Genomic DNA, 22,060 nt, shown 5'->3' with positions numbered 1-22,060 from the left:
TTGTCTGAGTCTTTTCATTCTTCTTTAGCTAGTTGGAGTCTTTTATTTGTGGTGTAATCCGTGAGTTATTAGGAATTGGACTTCTCTAGTTTACGTTTTCTTTATGTTCGCTTAAACTAATCGTTGTTTGTATTAATCATCATTAGTTCTTTTGCAGCGCATTCACAAGCATATTACTGAAATCATTCTTTGGTTCCTTGTAGGTGAATAATCGATACTTGTTCCTTAGAAAGTCTGCTTGTGGAATTCAAACCAGAGATTGAACAAAAGCTTAGGCAAATTTGCAAGGAACAAATAGAAGAAAAGGCTAAGGAGAAGCACGAACAGGAAGAGATGGCTGTTAATGGCAATAACTGTGGTGTTCCTCAAACCATTCAAGATTTCTCTATGCCGCAATTTTCTTCTTGACAATCGTGCATAGTTTATCCTAAACTTGATGATACTTCTTCTAATGAGATCAAAGATTATGTTATTAACATGTTGCCCAAGTTTTCTGGTGATGAGAATCAAGATGCTAGTGAGCATGTAGATAATTTTCTGGATATTTGTGGGACACGGAATATTAAAGGCGTCTCCGATGAGTTCATTTGCCTAAAGCTTTTCCCTTTTTCTCTCATGGGTGATTCTAGAACCTGGTTCAAGACTTTGCCAGCGAGATCAATTAACTCTTGGACTCAACTTTCTAGTAAGTTCATTCAAAAGTTTTACACTCGGTCTAGAACATAGAGGTTGAGGGATCACATATTTCACTTTAGGCAGAACAAGGGAGAACCACTTTTTCAAGCATGGCAGAGATTCAAAGCTTTGATAATTAGTTGATCACACCATCAGTTTTTACCATGGCAGCTAATTTTTCAAGCATGGAGATCAAATTTAGATGAATTGATTTGTTTGATGGCCTTCTATAAATTTTTTGTTTTTGTCAATATCTTGGATCGACAAAATATGAATTCTGGGTTGGTTTCATTAAGATCTTCAATTTACTACCAAAGTGGTTTATTTGAAATTATGTTCTTAAGAAATTGAGTTTTGTTTAACCAGATTATGGTTTATGAATTGTAACAAGTAAATTAGCTTCCAAAGGGGATGTTTTTACTGGGATTAATGATAAGCTAATGTGTAGTGAGAAATGGAAAACTTGGATTATGTATTGTTCTTCTTACCTAAAGGTGTGGATTGACTTAATTTCTGGTGCTTTATTCTTTGCTATGTTTGAATGTTGATCTTAATATATATAATGGTTTCTTGCCCAAAGGTGTAACCAATTTCTATAGTTGAATATGGAGAAAGCTTATTCAACTTTCTTGTCATAGATATTATGAAAAACAAACACTTACGAAATTTTGAACAACTTTTAGGTCTCAATATTTTGAATCTCATCAATATTGAGAAATTGAATGGGAATAACTTCAAAACATGGAAGTAGCAAATTGACATGAATATGGGACTTTTGGAGTTTGTGATTGCTTTCAAGCAGCCTAAGCCACATGCCTTGAGTACTGAGAGTACAAGAGAACATAAAGATGCATTTGAAAAATGGGAAAAAGCAAATGAAATGCCCTTGGTTATTATGCAGAATGCTATGGAGGAACATATTGGATGAGGCATACCTTTATATGATTTGGCTAAGGATTATTTGACAGCTATTGAGGAAAAATATAAGATGTCAGATAAGGTGGAGGTATGGTCTTATTTATCCTTTCTCACTTCTACCAAGTTTGATGGGATTGAGAGCATCAGAGAACACATACTCAAGCTTGTCAAATTGCCAACAAGCTGAACAACTTGGACGTACCGATTTCTGAGCAATTTCTGGTGCACATGGCACTTAGTTCTCTATTAGCTGAATATGAACAGGTCAAAATCAACTACAACACACAAAAGGAATCCTGGAGTGTGAATGAACTGATTGCAATTTGTTGTCAAGAGGAAGAAAGGCTCAAGAAAGGCAAGGAAGAAGTTGTCAACCTTGTGAATATGGGAAAATGGAAGAAGGCTGTTGCATTCAACAAATTTGGAAATGCTGGGAATTTTCCAATCAAATTTGCAAAATTTCAAGCAGGTTATTCTTCTGGAAATACAAAGGGTGCTCAAAATTTTGGTGTCGCTAAAACTGTTCCTCCCTCTAATCTAAAAGTGAATAAAGATTGTGTCAGAAAATGTCATTTTTGTTAGTCAACTGAACATCTTAGGAGACATTGTGCTGGCTTTAAGGCTTGGTTGATTAAGAAAGGTATTCAAATTGTTGATGTTTTTGTTACCGTTGAATCAAATTTAGTTTTTGTAACTCAAAATTCTTGGTGGTTTGACACTGGTTGCACTGTTCATATTATTAATTCATTGTAGGACTTCAAAAGCCAGAGGGAACCAAGTAGAGAGGTCTACATAGTGGTTGTTGGAAATAGGACAAAAGTAGATGTCGAGTCTATTGGAAGTGTCAAATTAGAGTTGTCTTCTGGCTTTATTTTAACTTTGAATAATGTCTTATATGTACCTTCTATGAGAATGAATTCATTTTCAGTTTCTAAGTTTGTAATGAATGGTTTTTCTTTTATTGGAGATAATGAAAGCATTAAACTTTTTCATAAGAACCAATTTGATAATTTACCTGGTTATGCTTTTCCAAATGGGGATTTATGGCTGCTTCAATGTACTTATGTTTAAGAATGTTTCAATGTCAAAAATTCTGTTACTAAGAGAGTGCTCTCTAATGATAAGTCATATATGCTTTGGCATAGAAAATTGGGGTATATCTCCAAGGATAGAATGAAACGTTTGATGAAAGTTGTATGCTGCCAGAATTGGATTTTACTAATTTAGAGTCATGCATTGATTGTTTTAAAGGCAAAACCACAAGTACTAAGAAGTTATGTTCAACTAGAAACAGTAACTTATTAGAAATAATACACACAGATGTTTGTGGCCCATTTCCAAACTAAAACTATATGTGGTAATCTTTATTTTGTTCTATTTATTGATGACTTTTCACGGTTCACTTATCTTTATTTAATTTCTGAAAAGTCTCAAATTTTAAATTGTTTTAAAGTCTTTAAACTGGAAGATGAAAAACAATTAGAAAAGACTATTAAAGTTGTTAGGTCAGATAGAGGAGGGGAATTTTTTGGCAGGTACACAGAAAGTGGGCAACAAAAGGGACCTTTTGCCTTGTTTCTCTAACAAGGGATAGTGGCACAATATACAACTTCGGGAACTCCACATCAAAATGGAGTAGCAGAGAGGAGAAATAGAATGTTGAAAGATATGGTAAAAAGCATGCTATCTCATTCTCAATTGCAGGAATTCTTATGGGGAGAAGCTATTAAGATTGCAATTATATTCTTAATTGAGTGCCTAGCAAATCTGTTCCTTCTACTCCATTTGAAATCTGGACAAGCAAGAAACCGTACTTAGCTCATTTTCAGACTTGGGGTTGTAGAGTAGAAGCACGACTTTATAATTCTAATGAAAGGAAGCTTGATCCAAGAACTACCAATTGTTATTTTGTGGGTTATTCAGAGAAGTCAAAGGGGTTTAAGTTCTATTGTCCTCATTCTCATACTCAAATTTTTGAGACAAATAATGCAAAGTTCATTGAGGATTTCAATACACTCCACTGTCAATCCAAGAATTCATATGTTTTTGAGGAAATTGATGAAACATAAGAGCCATCTTCCAACAATATCGTATATCTACCTATTCCTATGGAAAGTGTAGCTTTTGAGAATCAGATTGCAGCCACTCAACAGCCTGAAATCAATGTATTTCCACCTCAAATTACTGATATGCAACCATTACAGTCACAAGAAGAAAATATAGTAATTGCACCAGTTATGAGAAAGTCTCAAAGACCAAGAAAGTCAGCAATTTCTGGTGACTATTTGGTTTACTTACAGGAAGTCGAATATGATTTGGGAGATGATGATGATTCTACTTCTTTTCAACAAGCTATGCAAAGTGATAAAGCTGCCTTTTGCCTTACAGCTATGGAAGATGAGTTAACATCTATGCAAAATAACAAAGTGTGGTCCTTAGAAACTCCTAATTCTACAATTAAGCCTATAGGATGTAAATGGGTTATTAAGACCAAACGTGACTCATAAGGAAGAATTGTGAGGCACAAGGCCAAGCTTGTAGCCAGGGGGTTTACTCAGAAAGAGGGTTTGGATTATAATGAGACTTTTTCACCAGATTCCAAAAAAGATTCTTTAAGAATAATTATAGCTCTTACCACTCATTTTGATCTTCACTTGCATCAAATGGATGTGAAAACTGCATTTCTCAACGGCAGCTTGGATGAAGATAATTATATGGTTCAACCACCCAGATTTGTTGAAAGGGGGAAAGAAAATCTGGTATATAAACTGAACAAATCTATTTATGGTCTCAAACAGGCTTCTAAACAGTGGTATCTCAAATTTGATAACGTGGTCTCTTCTTTTGGTTTTGTTGAAAATAAAATTGATAATTGTATCTACACGAAGATGGTGAAATCCAATTTCAATTTTCTTGTTCTTTATGTGGATGACAAATTGCTTGCTAGCTCAGATTTTCAGTTATTGCAATTAAGGAATCGATGTGTGAAGACTTTGGTACCAATAAAGCTCCCACATTTTGGCCCTTTTAATGTCATAGACATTCCAAAATTTCTTAATAGTTTTGCAAAACATAGTCAATAATAGTAGATTCACATGAAAATTACTTCATAAGAAATTACCAAGATAATGTAATTTGCTTACAACAAATAAAAAAAAAAAACAATACATTTCTCTATATCAATGAGCTTATCTCTGACCTTGTCTTGAACCACCAAATACTTGATGTCAATAAGCATTGAAGCTTCAGAACACTTGTTGTTCTTAGCAAAGAAAACAATTGAGCTATTGTCACAATGTAGCTTCAATGATCGTTCTATGTTTCTGACAATCTTCATATCCAAAATCTTATTCCTAAGCCAGTTAGAATGTCTAACAGCTTCAAAGCATCCAATATAATCAGACTCCATGGTTGATACTACTCGAGTATTTTATTTCTGACTCTTCCATGAAACAACACAATTTGTCAAGAGAAAATTGTATCCACTTGTTGACATACGATCGTCAATATCTCCACCTAAATCAGCATCACTATAACACACCAAATCAAGGGAATCTACGTGATTATATATCAGCATATAAGACTTGGTTTTCTATAGATATCTTAAAACCTTTTTGGCTGAATTCTAATGAGAGACATCTGGATTTTGTTGAAATCTTCCCAACACACTTACTGCAAAGGCCAAATCTAGTTGAGTACATACCTGAGCATACATGACACTTCCAATCAATGAGGCATAAGGCTTATCCTTCATGGTTTCGATTTCATAATATGTTTTGGGACACTGATCAACCGAAAATTTGTCTCCCTTGCCAATAGGAACATCACCACCAGAACATGCTTCCATATTGAATCTCTTCATAACTTTGTTTATGTAGTTTTGTTGAGACAATCCCAATGCTCTTTTGGCTTTATCTCTGACTATTTCAATGCCCAAAACATAATTAGCCTCTCCCAAATCTTTCATATCAAAATTGTTGGCTAACATGCTTTTTGTCTCTTGCAATAACTGAAAATCTGAGCTAGCAAGCAATATGTCATCCACATAAAGAACAAGAAAAATGAAATTGGATTTCACCATCTTCATGCAGATACAATTATAACAAAACCAGAAGAAGAAACCATGTTATCAAATTTGAGATACCACTATCTAGAAGCTTGTTTGAGACCGTAAATAGATTTGTTCAGTTTACATACCAGATTTTTTGTGTGGGAGAAAGGTACTGTTTCTTTTTTTGTTTTAGCCTTTCATATTGTTGACTAGCTAGTAGACTTATCTGTGATATAGATGAATTTTATTTCTTGTAAGCAAATTACATTATGTTGGTAATTTCTTATTAAGTAATTTTCATGTGAATCTAGTATTATTGACTATGTTTTGCAAAACTATTAAGAAATTTTGGAATGTCTATGACATTAAAAGGACCAAAATGTGGGAGCTTTATGGGTACCAAAGTTTTCACACATCGATTCCCTAATTGCAATGATGACACTTGATATGATTGCTAAGTGATTGTAGAGTGCTGGTACAAAATGATTGTGTCAAGTTTTCTATACTCTTGCAATTGTATTGATGTGGAGAGTTATTGAAAATTCTTGTATACATGAGTATGATTCGGTGATCACTATTGCCTTATTGGATATAATGCTATTTTGGAAATGATGAAGCTACACTCATGTGGGAGAATGTAAGATTTTGCCATGTGTGTGAGTTTGCCACATCATTTTATCTATATTATATTAAATAATAAATAGAATTATACATGTATTAGGAGATAAATAATATAATTATTTATATCAAAATTGATTGGGAATAGAACTCTGAGGGAGTGGTTTAAGCCCTAGTTTGGTACTGAGGTGATTCTGAAAAAAAAATGGCTATAAAAAAAAGCTCGGAGCTTTTTTATGTTTGGTAAATATTCAGCTTCAGTTTTTTTTTTCACAATTTTGGGTGAAAAAAAGCCAAAAACACAAAGCTGCAAAACCCAGCTTTGAAAAACCAGCTTTTTTTTTACATCTGTTTTACATAAAAGTTAATCAAACACTATAATACTGCTTTTTTTTTCAAAAGCACTTTTACAAAAAAGTTTACCAAACACTCTGCTGCTTTATTTCACAGCTATTTATTCTCACAGCACAGCAGAAACAATTTTTTTTCAAAGCACAACAATATCAAACCAGCCCTAAGCCACTCACATTATGGGATGACATTTTTTCTTAATAGGAGGAAACTGTCAACAATTGGATATATATGGATTTGGTCTCTCCTCTCACAATCAAGTTCATTAAGAAGTTTTCCCTATTGAAACTGAACACCAATTGCATAGAGGAGAAGGCTAATTCAAGAACCATTTACTATGAATTCATCAAGTAAGTTTTACAGATTGTTTCTATGGAGTCAATCCTGTATTTGATTGTGATGTTAATTGTAGTTCCTTGTATGTAATTGGTTTAGATCCTTGATTGAAAACTTTTACACTTGATGTTACTTCTTCTTATAAGATCAAAGATTATGTTATTAACATGTTGCCCAAGTTTTCTGGTGATGAGAATCAAGATGTTAGTGAGCATGTAGATAATTTTCTGGATATTTGTGGGACATAGAATATTAAAGGCGTCTCCGATGAGTTCATTCGCCTAAAGCTTTTCCCTTTTTCTCTCACGGGTGATGCTAGAACCTAGTTCAAGACTTTGCTAGCGAGATCAATTAACTCTTTGACTCAACTTTCTAGTAAGTTCATTCCAAAGTTTTACACTCAGTCTAGAACACAGAGGTTGAGGGATCACATATTTCACTTTAGGCAGAACAAGGGAGAACCACTTTTTCAAACATGGTAGAGATTCAGAGCTTTGATAATTAGTTGTCCACACCATCAGTTTTTACCATGGCAACTAATTTTATACTTCTACCAACACTTGAGTGATGAATGTCGAAATGGATTGGATGCTGCAACTGATGGAAATATATTGGGTAAAGAACCAGAGCAAGCTACTACTATCATTGAGAATATTGTTGCAAATTCATCTCAATGGGATGGTAGAGAGTTTTTATAGATAATAGCTAAAATTTAACACCAAATTTCATAAATGTCAGTTTTTCTAAAATCTTTCAAAAATAACATAAAGCCCACTTAAATAGACTTAAATATCCTCAAAATTAAAACCAAATAAACATAAGGATGTAATTGGTAATGTAATGGAAATTTTTCTGAATTGTGGCCTCTTCTAACTACATAGTTTTCAATAAGGAAAAATAGTCAATGGCAGACAGATTGGGATCTGAGGTTAGCATGCCTTCTTTTATACGCATTTGATAAGGAAGTTAACTTTTGACAGCTGTACGGTGATTTTCTACCCATTCCAGATGAGTGCCCCAGCCTGCTTCTAGCTAGTGAGGTAGATTAATTTACAGAACATAATACTCATTGTTTCAAACTTTCTCGTAAAAATTTTGGTTAATTTATTCATGCTTTTCTTTGCTTCTGCTCCATATATGTGTTACAGGAGGAGCTTTCAGAACTACAAGATCCCAATCTTGCTTCAACTATGAGGGAACAGCAACGCCGAGCCCTGGAATTTTGGGAAAAAATTTGGGTATTAATCAGCCTGTACATCTTGTTGTCATTATGCAGAAAAAAAAAATTGATTACGATATGTTTTACCTCATTTGGGCACTGAGTATGGCACAAACACGATGCATTGGCTTGCAAACGAGAATTGGTGCGGTTGTTCAAGATGCAAGTATGCTAATGGAGCAAATGGAGAAACAAAAATTCATTTCAGTCATCAGGTTTGCCAGGAAGACACAATGACTGCAATTTTGAATCCCCAACTTTCTTGAATTTCTTCTATATATGGATATGGATTTTGAGCGTATTTAGGTCTATTCACTTGCATGATTTTTCTATTATATTTAAAAAAATTTATAAAAAATGATATTTATGAAATTGAATGTTAAATTTTGAATATTAATGATAATTACTCCTGCCTTGTTTGCTCCGGAGTAAGGGCTTCGGGACAATTTGGGTAAACGGTGGGGATTGATATGGGCCTATTGTCAGGGATAATAGTATGGGCTTGTATTAGGTGGGGTAGTTCAAAAGTTTTTGCTCATGCAGCCCAATAATATTCAAGGATGTTTTTGAAAGTCCGATTTGAGTGGTTAAGTTTACAACTCAATATCGTTACTTAGTACTATGGTCTAGTGATATTCTTCTTTACTGGTAAGTGAAAGGTTTTAGGTTAGATTCTCATCAAAGGTAAACTTGAACCATATTATTGCTATTGTGAGACTTAGCCTAATCCCTCTCCCCTTTAGTGTAGATATCGTTTGTTCGTAAGTGGCCCCTTACCACAATGATGGAAAGTAGTTGAGCCCTTGCATGAAGACGTGTGTTCGAACCTCATCAGTGGCTAATCTAACATCTAATCTAGCAACATCTATCGTTTGACAAAAAAAGTAAAAAAAAATCGTTTGTTAAAAAAAATAATAATAAAAAAAAAAAGTTTACAACCCAATATCGTCTCTGGACACTCTTTTCCTTCAAAAACCCTTATCTAAAGTTTACAATGCTGTGGATGCCCATCTTTATTTGTGAATATTTCAAAACTAACCCTACAAACAATTTTGTTTGTTTTAAACAAAAAATAAAAGATTAATTCCATCAAAATGATCAGATAAAAAATTAGGGTTTACGGTTCATATAAAAAATTAGGGTTTAGAGTTAATATCAAAATTATATCTCTTAGCATTTTTTCCCTCTAATTGGAAAGAAAGAATGAGAGATAGACTAGAAAGAAAAATGAATGAGATAAAAAAACAAGAACGTATAGCTAGGGACTAGGGAGTCATCAAATGCCGTGCTAATTAAGTGGTGCCCTACAACAATGTGTTTACCAGAAGAAAGCAGAAAAAAAAACAGAGGCACAAAACTACCAAGGAAACCACATTACCTCATGATGCACAACTGATCAGATCCATAATTTGCTGGTCTTATTTTCTCCGCCCTTAAAATTTATCCTGCCATTCAACTAAGGTTACTAGAGGAGGATTATAAAAAGATGGAGAGGTTTTTGTGTAGCTAGGGCATTTGAATTGGAGGTGGTGTGAGAGGAGAATGAGACTAAAATTAGCCAGGTTAACATGATAAAATCAATGTGGGAGGCTGAAATGTCTCTGTGTGTCTTCCCGACCTCCAAAAAAGATAGATAATCGTAACTTGGCACCAGTTGTCCTCATTTTTTGAAAAAGAAAAAAAATGATAAAATCAGGGTTTGGGTAGGAGAAGAGTTTTTGTGTCTTGAATTGTTCGGTCGGATCTTAGAATTTCTCGTAGGAGTGACATAAGTGCTTTGCTGTCAAGAGGTTGGTATTGCATGGCAGCATGCAAGACATACGTTGCTGACAGGAAAGGTTGATTGAATTGGAACTTGAAATGTTTTAGTGACATTATTGAAAATGTTAGGTGATGACATGTCATTTCTTATTCTTTTTCCCTCTCTATTGTCGATATGATGGTTGATATCGATCATATGATCGTTAACCTGTTCTTTTCCGATAAATTGATCAAATAATTGAAACATAAAAAAACATAGCGAAATTTGAATAAAAATGTTGTGGAAAGAAAACATTAAACGAACAATAATTGAGTGCGATGGGGCAATTATATTCCCAATCCCCCTTGAATTTGGTGCATGTGATTCAGCTGTACTTGGATGCGGGAGAAGGCTCGTATTTTTGGAAGCCTTGGTATAGATATAGACAAACTTCCAAAATCCATAAGAAAGTCGTACGTGTTGCATGTATGATGTATCTTGCATGTGGTACTTGAGGTTCATATTTTATTCCTACTGATATCTGTCGTCGGGTAAAGTTTTCGCCCCAAGAGAGAACTTGGCATGCAAAACGACAACCTTTACGCAACTAACCTCCCAGCTTTCGTCGCACAAAGGTATACATTATAATTAGGGTTTAGGGTTTATATTTATAAGGCAAAATATAATATTTCGTCAGGCAAAGGTAAAAGACATGATCGGCATATTTAATTCCTTCAATGATTTTTGCTGTCTATAAAATTAATTTCAGCAATCCAATCGTTAAACTTGTTTGTTTAACTAAATATCATTTTGCCGACAAATTTTAAGCCAACAAAGCAAAATTTTGTCGGCACAAGAGTTCTTTCTCGACGAAAATTGTAATTTATCAGCTTATAGTCGTTGAACCTGTGCCGACTATAAATCTATCGGCATAAAATATTTGTACCGACGAATAAACTGACAGTCGCAAAAGCATGCAAGTTTGTCGAATCTGACAATTAAAAGAAGGGCACGGACTAAATCATTCTCTCCCCTTCTCGTTTTTGGTCTTTTGATTCCCCCGCTTATTTTCTTCGATAAATTACCCCTTAGTTCTATAACTGCTATATTTTTTTGGTAAAATAAAAAGAGAAAACATTGTATTTTCATCCAACCCTAATATTGTGGATAGCCCACCCCTCCCTTTCTCTTTGACTTCGTAACGCTATGCTCTTAGTCGATCTCGCTCCATCTACTCGTCGTCGCTCCATATGCTCATCATCGTCGTCGATTCGTATGCTCGCATCATCGTCAATTCATCTGCTCGCATCACCGTCGCTCTGTCTGCTCTCCGTGACCGTCGAAGTTGTTAGTGTTTGTGTGATGTTGATATGTATTTCAGTAGAGGTTATCTTCAATGGTGGAGAGAGTTTTCAGAGAGAAGAAGCTCAAAGATGACAATGTCTTTTCGAATTTCATCCACACTTTTACAAAATACATTCTAACCATTATATGAGGACATGAAGGGAGATCTTTCACTCACCAACATACAATACAATCTTAACCATTCATTGCTATCATCCTATGAGATGATGCCACTTGTCTTATTCTATTACTTAGGCTAGATACATGATTAAAATGCCATGTGGACTATGATCCAATGGCTCATATTCAAACTGAAACAAAAACATAAAACATGATCCTTGTTGCCAAGATTCAGCTGAAGGGTTACACACCAACACTCCCTTCTAACCCTTTGGTTGATTTAACTCCAAGTAGCTCCCTTAGATACACAAATCGATCTTTGGGCAAGGCCTTAGTAAGAATATCTGCAATTTGCTCCTTTGTCTTGCAGTACACCAACTCAATTTCTTTGGCTTGAATTGCTTCTCGGATGAAGTGGAACTTCCTGTTGATGTGTCTTGTCTTTTGATGAAAGACTGGATTCTTTGCCATAGCAATGGCTGATGTATTATCACACAAGATCTGAGTTCCCTCCACTTGTTCTTCTCCAAAGTCTTCTAGAACAAATCTCAGCCACTTTGCTTGTGATGTAGCTTCTGCAGCACTAACATATTCTGCTTCTACAGTAGACAATGTCACAGTGTTTTGTTTGATTGAAGCCCATGAGAACATACCAGATCCTAGAGTGAATGTATAACTTGAAGTACTTCTCATATCATCCTCACTTCCAGCCCAGTCACTATCACAATAGCCAATTAGGGTAGTTGCTTTTCCCCTTTCAAAGACAATACCAAAATCGATTGTTCCCTGGATGTATCTCAGTACCCTCTTAGCTGTTCCCATATGTTTCTTAATGGGATTATGCATGAACCTTGCCAATAGACTTGCTGCAAACATCACATCAGGTCTAGTTGCAGTTAGATAGAGCAGACTTCCAACAAGCTGCCTATATTCTCCTTCATCCGCAGCTTCACTTCCGTCTACTTTGCTCAACCTCTCATTCATTGCAAGTGGAGTAGCAACTGATTTGCATTCTTTCAGACCAAACTTTTCAATTAGTTTATGTGCATATTTCTTTTGGTGTATAAAAATATTGTTCTCAGTTTGTAACACACCCATTCCAAGAAAATGATGTAATAAGCCCAAATCAGTCATCTCATAGTGTTTCATCATGTCATTTTTAAATTCTTCAAGCATTTGTGGACTACTACCAGTATATACAATGTCATCTATATATAGAGAGACAATAATGATACCTGAGTCCTTCCTTGTCTTAACATACAAAGTTGCCTCACTTGAACTCTTCTCAAACCCTGCACTATTGAAATATGCATTAATGTCATCATACCAGGCTCTTGGTGCCTGTTTCAAGCCATATAGAGCCTTGTTTAACTTGTACACCTTTGTTTCTTCACTTTCCTCCACAAAGCCTTGAGGTTGCTCAACATACACTTCTTCTTTCAGTACCCCATTGAGAAATGCAGACTTTACATCTAATTGATACAAGTTCCATTTCTTCTGTGTAGCAAGAGCAATCAAGGTTCTAATCGTGTCCAACCTTGCCACAGGGGCAAAAGTTTCATTATAGTCGATTCTGGGCTTTTGTGAATAGCCTTTAGCTATCAGCCGAGCTTTATTCTTCTGCACAGTACCATCCAGATTAAGTTTGGTCTTATAGACCCATTTAACACCAATGACAAGCTTGCCATATGGTTTCTCAACAAGCTGCCATGTGTTGTTCTTCTCAATCATGTCCAATTCAGTTTTCATTGCACTTATCCATGAATCATCCTTAGCTGCATCCTCATAATTTTCTAGTTCAATAACACACATGTTGCATTGAGCCATGATTTCATTGATACTTTTCCATTTCTTAGGTGTATCATCATAAGTTTGAGATCTATCAGACACATTCTCACTTTGAGAAACATTATATTCTGCAGACTGAGAGTTTTCACCAATCTCACAGATTTCATTAGCATCCTTATGTTCAGTGATGACTGGAAATGTCAATCCAGTATTTATATTGCAGTTCCAATCCCAAGAGTTATTCTCATCAAATGTGACATCCCTTGAGAGAACAATCTTTCTTGAAATGAGATCAAACAATCTGTAGCCCTTCTCACTTGAACCATAGCCTACAAAGATACACTTGTGACTGTTTTCTTCCAGTTTTTATATATGAGATTGGAAGGTATATGCACATAACACAATGAGCCAAATATCTTCAAATGAGCTATTCCAGGTTTTCTGCCACTATAAGCTTCAAATGGGGTTGACTTCTTCAAGGCTTTGGTAAGACACCTATTGATCAGATAGACTGCAGTATTCACTGCCTCTGCCCAAAATGCATATGGAAGGTTTTTTTCATATAGCATTGACTTTGCCATCTCCACCACAGTCCTATTATTTATTTCGAACACTCCATTTTGTTAAGGAGTGTAGGCCATAGTCAATTGTCTCTGAATTCCTTGCCCATTATAGTATCTGTCAAACTCTGCAGAAAAGAATTCTCCCCCTCAATCACTTCTGAGACATTTAACCTTATATCCACATTGTAACTTAGTCATTGCCTTGAACTTTTTGAAACATTCAAATGCATCAGACTTGTTTCTCAGAAAGTACACCCATGGCATCCTTGTGCAGTCATCTGTAAACAACAAAAAGTATTTGTTTCCAGAATGAGACTCTACTTGTATTGGACCACATATATCTGTATGAATCAACTCCAGTGGATCTTTAGCTCTCTAAGTCGATTGAGAAGGGAATGAGTCCCTGTGTTGTTTACCCAACATGCAACCTTCACACACACTTTGAGACATTTCTAATTTAGGCAATCCATGCAACAACCCCTGTTCTTCAAGTACCTTGAGACTTCTTTCATTCAAATGACCCATTCTCTTATGCCATATCTGATAACAATGTGCGACACCTTCTTTTAGTGCATATTGTATTGCAGGTAACATTGTCAAAGGAAAACACCTAGTGTTGGTCATATGCACCCTCACTACTAAATTATCCAGTGACCAACCATAAAAAATATTAACTACATCACCTCTAAACAACAGATAGTAACCGTTTTCCATCATTTGTCCCACACTTAGAAGATTTTCCTCAAGTCCAGGAACAAGAATTACTTCTTGTATATGTTTTCTTCCTAATTTAGTTTCAATCACCAAGGTTCCCTTTCCTGCCACTTGACAAATTTCTCCAGTTCCCATCTTTACTTTGGAAGTCAAATCTCTCTGAACATTGACCAATAGTCTCTTATCTCCTATCATGTGGTTACTACAACCACTATCAATATACCATGAGTTATTAACTTTCACATCTGTCACTACATTGCAGGCATAAAACAATGATCCTGTATCTCCCAACTGCTTTACATAATTAACTTTCTGCACTCCTTTATTCTCATGACAATCTTTCATAGAATGGCCTGGCTTACCACAGCCTGTGCACTTTGGTTTACCTTCATACCAACACTTCCTATAGTGTAACTTGTCACACCATTTACAATCACTTTGAAAGTTGTTTTGCTTATGAGCATAATTAGGCATATGATCCCAATTCCTTTGAGTATTATTCTGTCTCTGAGAATAATTGGGTTTGTGATCCTAACTTCTTTGAGTGTTATTCGGCTTCTGAACAAAGTTTGGTTTATGATCCCAACTTTTTCCCCTTGACTTCCAATTCTCTTGAGACATCTGATTCCCAAAAAATCCACCACTTTTAGCACCCTTAGATGCTACATTTAAACTTGCAAATGCTCTCTCAGTTGAAGACTCAGTATGTAAATCAAGCCTCTGCTTGAATCCTTTTAGAGAAGCTACAACTTTTTGAACCTCAATAGTTTCAAGATCTCTAGAATGCTCAATCACAGAACAGATTGCACCATATGTTTTTGAAAGACTAATCAGTAATTTTTGCACAATTCTCTCCCTAGATAGTTCTTCTCCATAACTTTTCATTTGATTAATGATATTAAACAATCGAGAGAGATATATAGATAATGATTCAAAATCTCTGCGTAACCCTTGCAATTTTACATTTCTTACTTGTTTATCTCCTCGGAATTCACCCTTTAGAACATCCCAAGCTTCTTTGGATGTCTCTTCATTCATGATTCTGGGAAAAATATGGTCCGAAATTGCACCTTGTATCATTCCAAGCGCACGAGCATCCTTCATTAGAATCTCACTAAATGACACTTCATCGGTCGTCTCCTTCTTCATCTCGTCGACCACAGCTTTCTCAGACTTCAGATCTGGAGGTTCAAACCCATTTTCTACCAACTCCCACAAACCATACGATTTCAGTTTAGTTGTCATACGAATTATCCAAAATTTATAGTTCTTTCCATTGAAGACCGGAGCTCTAAGCTCGACATTGCCGAACCTAGCCATATTAGACTTGGATACAAGAAATCACAATTTCCAGATTCGATTGAAGCTCAAAGATGTAGCTCAATCGCACTCACAGATTTCACGCCTAGTTTAGACGATGAAACCAGGCTTTGAGGCCATGTTAGTGTTTGTGTGATGTTGATATGTATTTCAATGGAGGTTATTTTCAATGGTGGAGAGAGTTTTCAGAGGGAAGAAGCTCAAAGATGACAATGTCTTTTCGAATTTCATCCACACTTTTACAAAATACATTCTAACTGTTATATGAGGAAAGGAAGGGAGATCTTTCACTCACCAACATACAATACAATCTTAACCATTCATTGCTATCATCATATGAGATGATGTCACTTGTCTTATTCTATTACTTAGGCCAGATACATGATTAAAATGCCATGTGGACTATGATCCAATGGCTCACATTCAAACTAAAACAAAAACATAAAACATGATCTTTGCTGCCAAGATTCAGCTGAAGGGTTACACACCAACAGAAGTGCCCGACCATTCTATTTCCGAAATCTCCAATGCAGAGTGCTTCTCTGCATTTTGATCTTTAAAACTTTGGGTATGTTCTCAATCTCAATCTACCCTATCTTTCCCCTTAGTTTTTTTGTTTAGTCTCCACTTTATGGTGCTTTTCTTAGTTTTGTTCGACCACTGTAATTTTGAGGCATTTTAGTTAATGAATTTGGTTGAGAATCTCATTTAGGTTTGTTGTTTCTTCTGGGTTCCCTGGGTTTGAGGATGATTAATCCACTTTCTAAATTTTATATACTTTTAACTTTGATTTCTGGGAAACTGCAATCAAAATGCAGTTATGGTTATATAGTTAGAATCAATTATGAGTGTTTGCATCACATCAATCAATACCTCTGTGTAACCAATTGAATTTAGGGTCAGCTTTAACTAAAAGCTTGTATTATTATTATGTACGAGTAACAATTATGAGAAGATCAGCTTAAACGCTTCCTCCTAATTATAACAATAGTGCAATTTTTTTAGGCATTACTGCAAGAAGAGTTCATCTTCTCCTAATTTACTTTCGTTTTGAAATGTTACTTTATGGTGCCTATATAACTTATTTTTGGATTGTTGGAATAACATTTGAACTTGGTAAATGTTGCAATTCTGCATATGTAGCTGCTTTTACTTCATTAATTGGTAGTTGTTAATTATTACACTTATGGTTAACTTCTGTAATTTCCACTTTCCAGTAATATGAATGTTAGTTAGCAAGAAAAGTTTTATCCATACTCGGTGTTTTTGAATGGAAACATAATATTCCTAGGAACATATATCTATTAATAGGCCATAACTTGGTGATACTAGCTGGGGTGTTTTGACTGATATGATTTTGAAGTTTTATGCTATTCAATACTATGTTAAATAGTTAAGGTGAACTTTCAGAATCCTGGTTAAAGGTTTTGTACTGCATTGAAGACATCATGCTGGTTTTCAAGTTGTCTTGTATGGTTACTCGGCAATTGACAGGTGAATTCTTCACTCAATGCCACTTGTAGGACTTTAATTAGTGAAATTTACATGTTGTACTACTAGTGTACTGATTCTAGTGGTAATCATGATTTAAATTATTGGTTGTGAATCTTGTGATTCAAGTGAAGTACTCTTGGTTGATGAATTCTTCCTTCTTATTGGTATGGCTCCAACAAATTTCTTTGCATCAATTTCTAGATATACAGGAGATGAGAACTTCTGCATGTCGTTTTTCTGGCCAAGATCTGAGACCCTTTTGGCATGTGCTGCTTTCTTGTTTGTATGCTATAGTTTCAAGTGTTGTTGGATCATTCAAAGTGTTGTTTGCAAAATATATGTAAGTTAGTTTAGCAAGGTAGTTTTCTTTGTGTAACGCAAGTGGTGCAATCATGCAATTCCCTTATGTTTCTAATTCCTTTGTTTTTCTTGGCAGATCTAACCTGCTACGTTTGGCCATGTCTAGCAATTATGAGTAGCTGGTTTACATACCCCATGCTCCTTTTATTTCTATGTACAGCTGGATTTTGGGTATCGGTTATTACAAAATTAGGTTTAGATTGCTTGGTTTACAAATTGTTGCAATTGCATGCTATGGTGCTAGTTTTATTTAGTTATTATATATTAATACTTTCTACTTCTAATTGTGCAGATGGCTCGATTGAATGAAAGGTTATCCTTTTTCGATGCAATTCTTATTTTTCCTATATTTAGATTGCTTGGACATTCTTTTCCATTTGTACAGGATTTGTATAGTTTTAAGAATTCCAGGATTTGTATATATTCACATTCAGCCTCTAGATGTACATCCGGAATTTATTAATCAATAAAGTATTATTTCTTAACAATTTTGTGTATTGTATTTTGATATACATATATAGTAGCTGAGCATTAAAGCATTTATTTATTTTTTTTATATAAATTAAATGTCTTTCTTGACAAAACAAATTTTGTCGAGAGAGAGAAGACTATGCCAATGAAATATTCACGACAACGAACACATTTTGTTGGCTGAATCATACTATTTGTCGGCTTAAAAGCCTTGTACCAACGAAAATATTTATTGGGAACAATGAAAATGCCGACAAAAAAAAGTTTGTTGAGAAAAGTTGAACCTTAGCCGACGAAGTATCAAAATCTGTCGGGAAAACTCTTGTGCGACAAAATGGGCGACAAATTTTTTCATCAGGAAAGGATCTTTGCCGACAAATAGATTTTGTCGGCAAAGTCAAAATTTCTAGTAGATATACTCCAATATTGCACACAACAAAAATCACCAATATTAGGTAATGGGCGGAATTCTTCGACGGTTACAAACGAAAGATCACAATTAACGGTTATTTTATCTTAGATTTGATTTTATAAAACTATTCTTCGACTCTAGAAGAATACAGTGAACGAATCCAATCATCAATTTAAAATATTTACACTAGTGTCTCGATTCAATAATGTAATGTCATATATTTATTTATTACAAACGATGACCATGATGTCACCGACACGGTGATGGTGTTCCATGTAAGTCCTCTAGAGGAGAATAACTAACAGTGAATTCATCAATGTCTTCTTTAAACTCAGGTTATTATATATACTTCCAAGGTTCAAGAAAATAACATGACTAAATTACCATAGTATATCGATTTGATACACACTTCATGTAAACAAAACAAAACAAAAACGAATAACAGATTTATCCTTAAGTTGTTTTCACTTCCAAGCTTTGACATGCTTTATTATTAGCTAGCTGGGGCCACACAAAACGACAGTGTTTTAGCCAATTGTTTTAAATTGTTTTTTAATTCCCACCTAAAGTGTTTGTCCATTATTTTAAATCTCAGCCCCAACCCACATCATTCCCCACTGTCCCACCCCTCCCCCGTTTCCCGCTCTTCTGCTCCCCCAATGCCCAATAAAATATTCACCCAAATTCCTCTTCTGCTTCCCTTAATACCCAGCTTTAACATATTCATCCAAATTTCAATCCCCAACTCCTTAGATTTCAAAACCCTAAAATTCTAAATCCCACACCCAATCCCATATTATAATTTTATTACTCCAATATTATACCTCCCCAAATCTATAGGCCATTAATTGGTTCACAATTCAAGTAAGTTTTTTGGTATTCTAATCTAATCTCAATTAAATTATATTAGATATTGATGGAGATTTTTAGTCTATTATTGATATGATTGTTGATATGTTTTATGTTTATACTCATTTGAACATTAGAATTTAGATGGAATTTTTGTTTATTGGTTAATTGGTATATGTTTTGTATTTTTTTGTTAAATGTGTAGTTTAGAAATAAGAAATATGAATTTTTTGTTTATTGGTTAATTGGTATATGTTTTGTGTCTTTTGTTAAATATGTAGTTTAGAAATAAGAAATATGGAAAAAAAAAATTTCAAGCCAAAGCCAAAAGGACCATTTATTTGTTCGGGTAGTTCAAACTCAAGACAAAAGGACCATCTTTTCAATGTTATTTTTGTCAATAAATTTTTTTATCTTTATTAATAGGACCCCCGAGTTTAAAATGATGACATGATTAACAACTATTAACTATGATTTAGGAATATGATATGATGATCATCTATGCAGGACACTGGAATCCAGAGAGAGGAGTCTTCCCACAATCAATCAGCACCTGAAGAGCAATGGGGATGATGAGGTTAACATTGAGAAGCTTAGCCTTGATGGTGGTGCAAAGGCAAATAGCAGCGTCTAAGTCCACTAGTCCCTGAAGCACCGGACAACATGCATCTTTGGCACTGCTTCCAATTCCAATGTGGATAAGACCGCCCAACACATCTACACAAGCTCCCAATTTTAGGGTGTCAATGGGACACGTGTCCTTTGGTGGAGATGGTGGTGGTGGTGGTGGGGGTGGTACTACCTTGGTGGTGGTGGTGGAGGGCATGGTGTTTCAGTGGGTGGAGGAGGCTTCACTGGGACAACTGGGGTTGGTGGTGGTGGTGGGGGTGGTACTACCTTTGGTGGTGGAGTTGGAGGGCATGCTGTTTCAGTGGGTGGAGGAGGCTTCACTGGGACAACTGGGGTTGGAGATGGTGGTGGTGGTGGGGATGGTACTACCTTTGGTGGTGGAGCTGGAGGGCATGGTGTTTCAGTGGGTGGAGAAGGCTTCACTGGGACAATTGGTGTTGGTGTTGGTGGTGAGCTTGGCAATAAAGGTGGTGTAGGTGGTGGTTTTACAGTTGGGGGCCTAGGGGTAGATGGTGGAGGCAGTACAACTGGGGGTTTGGAATGGGGAGGTGGTTTCGGATAAGGAGGTGGCTTTATAATAGGTGGTTTAACATGAGGTGGTTTCGTGGGTACATGAGGAGGAGGCTTTGCATGAGGTGGCTTTGAAGGCGGTTTGGGAACATGGGGAGGAGGCTTTGCATGAGGTGGTTTCACATGTGGATGTGGTTTGACATGCGGTGGTGGCTTCTTTGATGGTTTAGGGTGGGAGGGTGGCGTTACGTGGGGATGGTGTTTGGGTGGCAAGTGGGGAACTGGAGGGTATGTTGGTGGTGGACAATAGGAGTTAGCAAGAGAAGTGAGCAAACTACCCAAGTTGAGAATGAGGACTAAGAGCAAAGGCAGAGCATAATTGATCTCCATGTCAATACTACAACTCCACAACTCTCAAGAGAGTTTGGAACTGGATATTGAATCCCAATACCAAGCAAATGGCTTTATAAAGGCTTTGTGGGTAGTGAGACAGACCTAAGTGTTAATTTGTATGCGTGACGGTGAGAGAGAGAGAGAGAGACTATTGCCCTTTTCTTTGGGGCAAGGATCCTCTCTAAATATTTTCACACTCTTATATAAGGGTGTTCAAAATAAACAAAATTCATACTCATTAATGTATAAGTATGAAAGATGTGGAAGCATAATAAACTTTCATAATTGCATCCTCAACACTTAGACGATGGTTACATGCTCGTTTAGATTTTTAAAACCCTCCAAATCTCATGAACAATGTTTTTTATTTAAGTGCAAAATTAATAATAATTATTGTAGAAGTGTGAAAAATGTAATCACTCATAATGAAAAGTTTTACAACTTTCATGAAGGGGTTAACTCCGAAATTTAATATATATATATATATATATTAATTTAGTATTATGTTTTACATTTTTTGGGTCAAATTATGTTTTTCATTTTCATTTTTATTGATTTAAAATATATTTTTCTTAAAGGGTAACGGGTCGGGTCATATTATCTAATAATATTAACAGATTGATTTCAGGTCGGGTCATATTATCCGTTTACTTTAACTAGTATTACACGACACAACCCATTAAGCTATCGGGTATGACACGAAAACAACATGAATGCTAGATCTAATAAATATGAAGGAAATAATGAGCATGCATGTATTGTCATCGTCTTCCTATTGCAAACAAGCCTGTGTACTGGCGTTTAATGGTGAAAGTCCAACCTCACGGTCACGCCATTTGAAGTATGTCTAAAAATTGTATTGCAGCTGGCCTACTTTTGGTGCAAGGTATCTTTGTTGACAAAAACATTGATCTAGCTAGATATTCTATCTCGACTCTTGAGAGGAAAAGAAAAAAGGAGTAATAATGCTAGCTGATTACGAAACAAGTTTCATTGGGTTTTTAACTATTAGTTTTTATATTTTGTTTGAGATATGGGCAAAATATATTGAGGAGATTAGGGATGAAGAAAGGTCGAGGGGGAGACAGGACAAAACAAAGAAGAATGAATGAAAACAAAATCTCGAAAATGAAAACAATTCAAAATATATAATTTTAAATTTTAGTTTTTAGATTTAGTTTTC

General features: G+C 35.5%; 1 long non-coding RNA gene and 3 pseudogenes across 1 annotated transcript; all 4 read right to left on the bottom strand.

Annotated features, from left to right (window-relative positions):
* Positions 1-726: 726 nt before the first annotated feature.
* LOC126612709 (small nucleolar RNA R71) lies at positions 727-833 on the bottom strand (annotated as a pseudogene).
* Positions 834-7,365: 6,532 nt separating this feature from the next.
* Positions 7,366-7,472, bottom strand: LOC126612711 (small nucleolar RNA R71; annotated as a pseudogene).
* A 279-nt stretch (positions 7,473-7,751) lies between these two features.
* Positions 7,752-9,749, bottom strand: LOC126611110 (uncharacterized). The gene is made up of 3 exons (XR_007618716.1): positions 9,547-9,749; positions 8,256-8,339; positions 7,752-8,163 (listed from the first exon to the last, which is right to left on the bottom strand). It is a non-coding gene; the product is annotated as an uncharacterized LOC126611110 (long non-coding RNA).
* Positions 9,750-19,655: 9,906 nt separating this feature from the next.
* LOC126611099 (36.4 kDa proline-rich protein-like) lies at positions 19,656-21,015 on the bottom strand (annotated as a pseudogene).
* Positions 21,016-22,060: the final 1,045 nt, after the last annotated feature.

Source organism: Malus sylvestris, chromosome 17 (genome assembly GCF_916048215.2).
Source record: "Malus sylvestris chromosome 17, drMalSylv7.2, whole genome shotgun sequence".
Classification (NCBI taxonomy): Eukaryota; Viridiplantae; Streptophyta; class Magnoliopsida; order Rosales; family Rosaceae; genus Malus; species Malus sylvestris.
The sequence above is the reverse complement of the archived record's forward strand: the minus strand, read 5'-3'. Positions and strand labels throughout refer to the sequence as shown.